This window comes from Vombatus ursinus, unplaced genomic scaffold (assembly GCF_900497805.2).
Source record: "Vombatus ursinus unplaced genomic scaffold, bare-nosed wombat genome assembly UNPS02012179.1, whole genome shotgun sequence".
In the NCBI taxonomy this organism is placed as follows: domain Eukaryota; kingdom Metazoa; phylum Chordata; class Mammalia; order Diprotodontia; family Vombatidae; genus Vombatus; species Vombatus ursinus.
In genome coordinates this window covers 864,672-874,890 of record NW_020951957.1, presented here as the reverse complement: position 1 = coordinate 874,890, position 10,219 = coordinate 864,672, and the positions used below count along the sequence as shown (strand labels likewise).

The 10,219-nt window shown below is 40.3% G+C and overlaps 1 long non-coding RNA gene across 1 annotated transcript; it reads left to right on the top strand.

Annotated features, from left to right (window-relative positions):
• Window positions 1–861: 861 nt before the first annotated feature.
• LOC114039680 lies at window positions 862–3,840 on the top strand. The gene is made up of 3 exons (XR_003568693.1): window positions 862–947; window positions 1,438–1,558; window positions 3,672–3,840. It is a non-coding gene; the product is annotated as an uncharacterized LOC114039680 (long non-coding RNA).
• Window positions 3,841–10,219: the final 6,379 nt, after the last annotated feature.

Below are 10,219 nucleotides of genomic sequence, written 5' to 3'. Positions count from 1 at the left end.
GTCTCTAAGGTTCTTTCCGTGGGCAGCTTGGTGACACAGTGGATAGAGCCCTGGGCCTGGAGTCAGGAAGACTCATCTTCCTGAGTTCAAATCCTGCCTCAGTCACTTACTAGCTATGTGACCCTGGGGTCATTTAACCCTGCTTGCCTCAGTTTCCTCATATGTAAAATGCGCTGGAGAAGGAAATGGCAAATCATTCCAGTATCTTTGCCAAGAAAACCCCACATGGGGTCACAAAGAGTCAGACATATCTGAAACAACTGAATAACAACAGAAATATACCACATATGTTATACCTTTATGTGTGTATGTGTATATATACATATATATAAAAATATATAATTTTATTTTAGCTTCACAACAACCCCAAGAATGCCACAAAACACCAAAGAAGAATCAAAATCAGAAACTTCAATGTTGGAAGAGAACTTAGCAGCTCTCTACTCTAACATAGCTGAAAAAACGATCTTCACAGTACGGGATTATTCACGCTTTGCTTGAAGACTTCCCTGGTGCCTTTGCACTTTGTGAGACTCTACCCTCAGTATAGCTGGCTCGCTTTACTGTCTTCTTGCCAGCTCCATGTTTCCTTGCATGTGACTGGTATTCCAAACCTTCCTGAGTCTGCATTTAAACAATACACTAATAGCGCTTCTAAAGTTTGACCTTTGATTTTGTTCCCTAAACACAGGCACACCATTATTTATAGACTAGCTTAGCTGGCAAACTAGCACAAGCACCAATGAGGAGCAAGGATAGATGTAAGATGTAAATGTTTATGTACATATACATGTGCGCATCTCATTTTTTTTTGTTTGTTTTATTAGGCACCATAGACCAAAATGCCAAAAACAAGAGAAAATTGAAACTGCCTAACATGCAACATTCCCTTCTTATGGATCCAGGAACAATTTCCTCCAGGAAGTCTTGGCCCTCCATTACTCAAGGTATCCACAAGTTACCCACAAAGCTGATTTGCAGACCACCACCCGAAGGATAACAAGAAATAGCCTCAATAAGCCTGTATGATCTTTTCTTCAGAAGGCAACTAGGTTTCAAATGGTCAGAATCAATTAGGGAGGAGCACTTGGAAGGGATGAGACCAGCCGATGAACTGCACAATAGCAGAACTCCCTGTTCTGCCTCCTCTTTCCTGGGTCTTAAAGTAGCCCCCTCAGAGGCAGCTGGTAAATGCTCCCTCCTCTACACAAGTGCAACCAGAAAATGAAACACAATGTCAAAGGAGAGGAAGGAGATCACTTTTTTTTCCCTTCCTTATAAGGCCAGACTTTAGGATTTAGAAAGATAAGAAAAGTTTCATCTTACTGTTTTTCATCGAATAGGACTTTTCTCTCCAATATTTCCAAAGAAAATGTTTTCATTCTGGTTTCCCACCACAAAAAAAAAAAAAGTTATGCCTCCTGTCTTTTTCTACAGAGAGATTATTCATTTGTGCCTCAATCAGGATGACATTCCATCACTTCTCTATCCACTGGTGACCAATCCAGAGGAATCCAACTTAAGAGACTTCTTATATCAAGCCATTCACTAGACTAAGGTATCTTTAACTCCCAAGACTTCTTTTAGAACTTTCCCAGGGGTTCTCCAGAGAAAAACTTAGATCAATGAACCAGAATAAGCAAGAGAAGAGGTTTGCCATACGCCCCTCCACTGGTAGGTATTTCACTTCAATAGACAAAAGGTCTTTAAATGGAAATAGTCCAATGTAGTAAAAGAACCTCTAGGGTAATAAGTCCAGGACTATGGATAATAGGAGGAGAAATGGGAGGGTAGGGTATGAGTTCACTTCCAATACCCATCCCTCAGTGTATAGGGGACAGACAGTCTCATAGCCTTTGGGTACCACTCGTGATATTATATGGTACAATTTATTAAGGCCTTACCCATAAGACTGGGCAATCAGTTGCCCTGTCTACCAGTAATGATGTGTGATAATATTGGGGACCAGGGCCCCATAACTCTGCAGACAGTTCCACTCTTTCATTTTAGCTAGAAGGAACAGAAAATGAAGCCTGGCTGATTGCCCTGAGAACCACTAGGTCTTCCTTGACTTTAAAAAATTACCCCCCAGAGCTGAGGGTTTGCTCTCATCAGCCAGGCAATGAGCTAGCTACATTTACTGCTAGCCAGGCAAGACAAGGCATTCAAATGTGGCCTCCTTCAGCAAAATTAAATGCAGAAGAAATCCACAACATGATCCAGCTAAAATCATATTTAAATTCTGTCAGCCCAAGAAATAATTTCAGAGAGTGCCTTTGACTTTCTGTTAATTCTGAAATTAGCAGCTCCCCAAGCGAGCAAAGAGAGGCAGTAGACACCTTGTAGGTCCTCCTGCAGCAGACAATGTGGAAGCATATGACTTCAAAGCTACTCTTCAGCTAGTCTTGAGTTTAACAGCTTCCCCATGACTTCTACCTCTATTTTCCCCTTTTCCAATGATGGAACTTCAGAAGTCATCTAGTCTAACTCCTTTATTTTACAGAGGATGAAAAGAAGAACTAGAGATGTTAAGTGGCTTTCCCAAAGTGGCTTCCCCAAGTAATAAGTAGAAGAATCAGGATTAGAACTCATATCTCATGATTCCTGTTCAGGGATCTTTCCAGTACACAATGCTTTTCATTCTCCTTGACTCCAACTGCATAGCTCTATATTCCTCACAATTTCTCTTTGCATAGCATTTTCTTCTGGTTATTACAACCACATATAACATGATCTCCCTAATGTAACAACCCAAAATGACTTGCTAAGGTTACTAAGGAGAGGACGAGGAAGTCATCATCATCATCATCATCATCATCATCATCATCATCATCAACAACAACAACATTTACATAGCCTTTTAGGGTTTGTATAGCCCTTCCTCACAACAATTCAAACCCAATGGAGAGGTTGGGCAACAGAAAGACCAACCATCAGGGGCACCCTTCCCCATTGTCTTCCCCTCACTTGGAATGGAATGGAATAAGCATTTATTAAGCACCTACTATGTGCCAGGCACTGTTCTAAGTGCTTTACAAATATTCCATTTGATCTTCACAATAATCCTGGGAGGTAGGTGCTAAATTATTATTTCCATTTTACAGTTGAGTGAACTGAGACAAACAGAGGTTAAGTGACTTGCCCAAGATCATACAGCTAGTAAGTATTGGAAGCCAGTCTTGAACTCAGGTTCTTGTGATTCCAGGCCTAGCACTCACTCCCACTGTACCATCTAGCTGCTTTCTCCCCCAAATATCCCTAATACCTCCACCCAGGCTCCATCAGTGCTGCCAGTCAGGAAGAGTAACATGTTCATGCTATTTGGATGATATAAGAGTCAATAACTCCAGTCCTTCTGGTAAAATGGAAAACCATCAGCCATTATCATCTTCCCTACCTCTACACTCTTCAGTCCCCTGATACTATCCTGTAACCTAGGAATGTGCCCTAAGGATCCCCTAGTCCTTGCTATCTACTCTGTTGCTTCAACCTTAGGACTATCAGGCTTTTCCATTTGCCTTGCAATTGAACTCATTTATGTGTTATCTCCCCCAATTAGAGTGTAAAGTCCCTGAGAGGAGGGATACCTCATTTTGTCTGTTTGCATTCTGCAGTCTTTTTCATTCATTCATTCATTCATTCATTCATTCATTCATTCATTCATTTTACAGATGAGAAATCTGAATCTGGGAAAATCAAAGTGAGTCCCTAAGATCCACAGCTATAAAATGGCAGAAATGGGACTCAAAGCCAGGACTCCTGAATCAAAGTCCAGTGATGTTTCTACCACTGCATCATGCTTCCTCTCCAAATACCATCCCCTCCAAAAAAAAAAAAAAAGGAAAAACTGGAGTTTGAACAAAGCATTTATTTAACTTAAGTCAAAAGCCTCTTACTTTGTCTGTGCTGCATGTGCTGTATTGTTAACTTTCATCAAAGGAGTTCATATCTTAGGAATCGCTCAAAAGTTTCAAACGTGAGTGATGATTGATGGCTGGTCAAAAGAACAGCCAGAGAGTGATAAGCTGTAGATCGGAAAGCGCTGAGCCTGCTTCGGGATTGCCTGGCTGGGCCTTTCAAATTTCTTTCATCACAATCTGTGACTCTAAGCACTGCAGGGTGAGAACAAGCCCGGACTTTGTGGAATATTCTTAACTGCTGATATGTAATCCATATAGCTGGTGCTTGCAACCCAAGGATAAATGATTTAAAGAAATGGAGACCCGGGGGCTGATTTTTTAAAAGGAAAGTTGGAGGGGGGAGAAAACAGAGTGAGAACAGTAAGATTTATGTTAACCCATTGGGAGTGCACTGGAAATCTCTTTGATGAAGGATTGAGATTGCTTTGATGCAGACTTTATTGAAGCAAAAAGTAAGTGTGGTGCCCAGGGACTCTGGGTGATGAGGTCACTTATCAGTCTTCCCTGACTTTGAGTTTGCTTTTTCTTTCAAAATCTACCATGGTGCCAGATTCTCTCATACTGCTCTATAGAGAAAATACCTCTATTTCAAGAAGGGGCTTTTATAAGGGTGACAATACCTGATGTAATCAGCACAAAATTTGACTGCTAAGAGAAGAAAAAACGCTATGATACAAATGATACACAGGCATAGACTTAGAAAAGATTCACACAAATCTCTCTCTCACACACACACACACATATACACATCTTGTTGCATCAAATATATTAATGTAATGAGTAAAGGTATGATTAAAAATGTCTTCACCATACTCCACTGCTTGAGATTTCATTTTACTATATGCTATTCCCAGCAAGGGGCAGCTAGATGGCAAAGTGGATAGAACACAAGCTTAGAGTCAGAAAGACTCATCTTCCAGAGTTCAAATCTAGCCTCAGACATTTACTAGCTGTACAACCCTGGGCAAGTCATTTAACCCTCTTTGCCTCAGTTTCCTCATTTGTAAAATGAACTGCAGAAGGAAAGGGCACACCATTCCAGTATCTTTGCCAAGAAAACCCCAAATGGGGTCACAGAGTCAGACACCACTGATAAAGGACTGAACAACAACATTCCCCTTAAGCTCAGATCCTATTTCTTCTTATACAGTGGGCTCAAAGTTGAATTTGGATCAATGCTATGACAAAGCAGTCCATAAAACAAATGTGGTCTTAGGGAGGCACAGTGTCTAGGCCAAGGGAAGTGATAATCCAGCTGTTCTTTGCCTCTGACCACATATGGAATATTGGACTCAGGTTCTGGCAGACACATTTTAAGAGGGATACTGACATACTAGAGAGAGTCCAGAACAGGGTGACCCAGATGGTAAATAGGCTTGCGTTCATGCCATATGAAAATGATTAGATTGAAGGAACTAGGGGTATTTAGCCTGGAGAAGAGAAGATGCTGATGGCAAATGATAGCTGTCTTTAAGTTTTTAAAGGTTGTCATGTGGAGAAGGGATTAAATATGTTCTTCTTGACCCCAACAGGCAGAAAACTACGAGAAATGGGTGGTAAACTTGGACTGAACATAAGATAAAATTCTCTTAACCTTAGAGTTATCCAAAAAATGTAATGAACTTCTTTGGGAGATGGAGAGGTTGCCTCTGTTGAAGGGCCTTCACCAAAGGTTGGGTGGCCCTTGTTGGGGTTGTTGTTGAAAGGGGGGTTCTTGTTCAAATAAATACTAGAATAGATGATCACCAGGGTCCCATCTAGCCCCATAAATCTGAGCTCCATGAAGGACTCCCAGAGGTCCCCTGAGGCTAGCTTTTAAATTTCCTATAGCCATAATTTTCAAAAATAAAGATTCATAAAGGCAAAATAAGGCATTCAAAACTAAAGCACTACTTGAATTTCATTTAAACATCTTTTCCTGGTATCCCTATGAAAATGCACTATTTGTTTGAAGAAACATATGTAATTTTTCATGTATCCCATGTGAAATTCCATTTCACATCAGGCATGCTGTGACCATCCAAAAACTTTCATCCTCAAGCTAAACATTGATAGTTCTTTTTCTGCTAAATCTGTGAGCGCCTTTGAGTTTTAAGCCCAGACCTAATAACTCTCCTGGCTCTGCCTCTGATTGGCCCTGCCTCTACCTCTGTCCCAAAGTGACCATTCCAGCTATCATTGAACTTGAGGGCACAAGATGACTTTGTGTCCTACTCTAGAAAGAACAATCTCAGATTTCCTCATGAATGATATGTTCCCCAAATTGTCCTTCATTAACACATTCACTTTAATAGTCCAAAACAACTCTCAGGTCTCAGGTTCACTAGGTCTCTACTATTTTTGTGGCAAGCTATCTCTGCCCTAGACATACTTCCTTCTTCTGTCTTGACAGCCAATTCTCCTGTCTACGCTTGCTCTTTTCTGGAAACTCCAATGCTCCATGCTTAGACAACCAGCTGTTCCCTAACCAACCCTTGACATCTCTCTTCCTCTGATACCAAAGATGGGTCACTAATCAGATTGAGACCCCATCCTCTCCCTGGAAAACTAATAGTCTTCCCCTAGATCATTAGGCAGTAATAGGAAGAAGTCTCAGACCCATAAGGGAGAATCTTGACCTTGCATTGGATGAGGGAATGAGTGCCAACAGTCAGCCCTGTCATTCACTACCTAGTTTCCCATCACAGCTCCAGAGCTGAGACCTGTGCTTAAAAGTGGCATTCTAGGATGAAGAGTGGTAGCTCCAGGGTAAGGAGTGTCTAGGCTTTGCAACTGATCAAAGAATAAGTTCAGAAGTACATGGTAGCTCCATGGCTCTAACTCCAGGTGCTGGGCAGAGTCTTCAGGGGGTTAATCAGGGCAAGAATCCAAGACCAAAAGGGAGCCTGAAATTATGTCACTCTGATCCTGCAGAGCTTCCTAGCTGGCTGATGAGGCAGAGTACAGCAACAGTCTACTGGAACTTCCAACCAAGGACAAGCCAACAGGAATGTTGCACAGACCCAAAACCAAGTCAGGAACTTACAGAGCTCAGACCAGGACTATGGTGATCAAACTTCATCCTTTCACCTTTTACCTTTTGCTTTTTCACCCTTCACCCCTTCACTTTGAGAGCACTGAAAACTTTCAGGTCCTGAACCAGAGGTGTCCCTGAGATCATGGAATAACCCAAGAACCAATACACCCAAAAAAAGCACTCAGAAGGACTCAAGATGGATATCTTCCTCAGGTGTGTGCAGAGCCCTACCCTAACATAAAGTCTGAGGTCAAGAAGTAAGCTGAAAAAATGAGGAAAAAAAGAAAAGAATCCCTCCATAAAGAGCAGTTATGCTGAAAGGGATGCTCAAGATACAAACCCAGAATAAGAAAATTACTCCAATAAGAAAATTTTACTCAAAGAAAAACATAGCTTGAATACAAATGTAACGGAGGTTTCCAGAAGAAATAAAGAGTTGATTTTTAAACAGAGCTAAAAGCTATTCTAAAAACAAAATGAGAGTGTTAGAGAAAAAAAATGAGGAAAGAAATGAGGGCTATGGGGGAAAAAAAAGCTTTGGAAAGAGAATTAACAGCTTGGAACAAGAGAGATAAAACCTCATGGGGGGGGGGGGGAACTCCCTGAAAATGAGAACTGACCAAACAGAACTTAATAAATCCATGAGACAATAATTTAAAAAAAAAAAACACCTCATTAAGCTTCTCTGGTACAAAAGTGTCAATTAAACCTCCTTAGTATAGAGGACTCAGGACACCAGCTGCCTCCCATACCAACTTCTAAAATGAATGGGGAGTTGGTAGAACTGCTTGTGCCAACCCTGGTGGCTACCTCACTTCAAGATCATTATAACCTTACCTTTTTTCTTTCTAAAGTGGCCTGAAGATCATCACTTCCAAGATCTGATAGCCTCCCTGGCTGCCGTCCTTCCCCTTCTTAGGTTTCTCTTATTAAGCTTTGGACCTTCTCTGGTGGGAGGCACATTACACTGTAATTAAAGGCTTAATTTCTCTGAACATTACTGACTGTTTGGTTCTTTTGTAAAATCTTCTCTAAGTCCCCAAACTGCTATAATGGACCTGGACCAAAATTGGTACCAAGAGTGCGGTGTATTTCACAACCGACCAGATCAACCCAAATTCTCCTTTCGATTGTTTTTCTTTCTGTTTCAGTCTTATGACATTGGTGGCTCTTTTTATCCCACACCACTCCCACCCCCCTCCTTCTCTCTTCTTCTCTTTGATCTCTTTTCTTGAATATATTCTTTGTCCTTCTTTTTGGATGAATGTGTGCTTGACAAAGAAAAAGAAAAATGAGATATAGTTTCCTACACTGAGTTGGTGACCTATATGCCTTTTTTTCATTTCTAAAAATATCCCAATACCCCATGAAAATTTGTAAAGATCTTGGATTATGTTAGTTGATGTTGTTAGCCCCTAGTCTGAGGACAAAAGAAAAAGCCTTCACAGGCCTTCATCATAGATAGACCTAGAGAGACAAATTGAGATCCAGACTCTCCATCAGCATTTTACCAACTTCCCAGCCTCTTCAGCTCCCACTCCAGAGGGTCAGCACAGTCTCACATCTGGGAGGCTATTTTTAAGTCAAATCAGAGGCTTCTTCCAAGTCCCAATGCTATTCGCACTACTCACTTTGTTTCTCACTGCTACATGTTCCTTTCTTTCCTTATTTTCTTTCACTCTTTCTTCTTCTTTTACTATAGCCAAGGGCATATTTACTTGTTTAAACCAATCTTTTATATTTCTACTTTCCAGATGAATTTTTTTTTTTGCTGGTTTCACTATCTCTTCTTTATTGGTTCTCTGATACCAGCTGGGCCACTTCTTACTTCCATGACCATGAGGAAGTCACACTGCTGCTCAGGGTCTCAATTGTATCATCTGTTAAATTAGGGAATTGGACTCTTTAGGATCTTTTTCAGCTGGAGAGTGTATGATCTCTCTTTGTATACATTGATCGTAGAAATGGTCCTTTTCTTCAAGCCTCAGCACTGCTTAGCTTTATTAATATGAGTAAGTCACTTCAACTTTCAATGCTCTAGGCAACTCTCAAAGACTTTAAGTTATGGATGAGATCATGATCCACATTGTTTCCATACTAAGAATTCTTCACCCTACTGAAATGACAATTCCAGACCAAAAAGAAAAAACAAACCAAAACAATAACAACAACCTGAGCATTAGGAACATAAATATAAAATAAAATTGTTTCTGCCCTCAAGGAACTTATATTCTACTAGAATGTAGGCAACTCTCAAAGTCTAGCACATCATAAATGAGCTATGGTCCTCATTCAGCAGAAGGAGTAAACATACCAAGAAATCATAAGTCACTGAAGTATTAAGGTACAGAACTGTGATTTCATCAGTGTGGGGAACTTCCAATATGGAAACTCCTTTCCCCAATGCAACTCATCAATTCATCTGTAATTTTGAGTCTTAAGAAAATTGCCTACACCACTAAAAGTCAAGCAACTTACCCATGGTCACATAGCTAATATATTTCAGACATAGTACTTGAATCCAGGCCTTCCTGACTCCAAGGCCAAAGTTCTATGTGATTAGCACACAGTAAGGGCTTAATAAATGCTTGTTGACTTGATTTGACTCTCTAGGATTGTGAGGTAGATCAATGAAAAATTTACAGCAACTTTTTGTTGTAACAAAGAATGAGAAATATAGTAGATGTCCATCAGTTTGGAGACTGGCTAAATCAATTGCAGTATATGAATATAACAGAATATTACTATGTTGTGAAAAATGATGGATTTGCAAACATCAAAAACTCATAGGAAGACTTATATGACCCAAGAGAAAATAAAGTAAGCAGAAACAGGAAAGCAATATACACAATGAATAGATTATAAATGAAAAAAAAAACAATAAAGCTATGCTGAATGCTATATAGTTACAAGTATAATTACTATATAATTAATTCATTAGATTGTAAATTCCTTGAGGGCAGGGACTGTTTTTTGTCTCTTTTTATATCCCCAGCACTTAACACAGTGCCTGATAGTAGAAGGCGCTTAATAAATGTCCATTGATTGATTGATTAATGTCAATGACCAAGACTGGTCCCAGGTGAGAATTAGGAAAATGAAGCTCACTCTCTTCTTTGAAGAAGGGGCTGGGGAGGGAGGAGAGAAGGGAGGATGTGACGACTAGGGGGTATAGACTACTACATATATTCTCAGAAACAGCTAATATGTTGGATTATTTTGTTGCACTGGTCTTCTCTTTCTTTTTTGTTCTTTGTTAGAAGGGACAGCCCTCTAGGTAGGG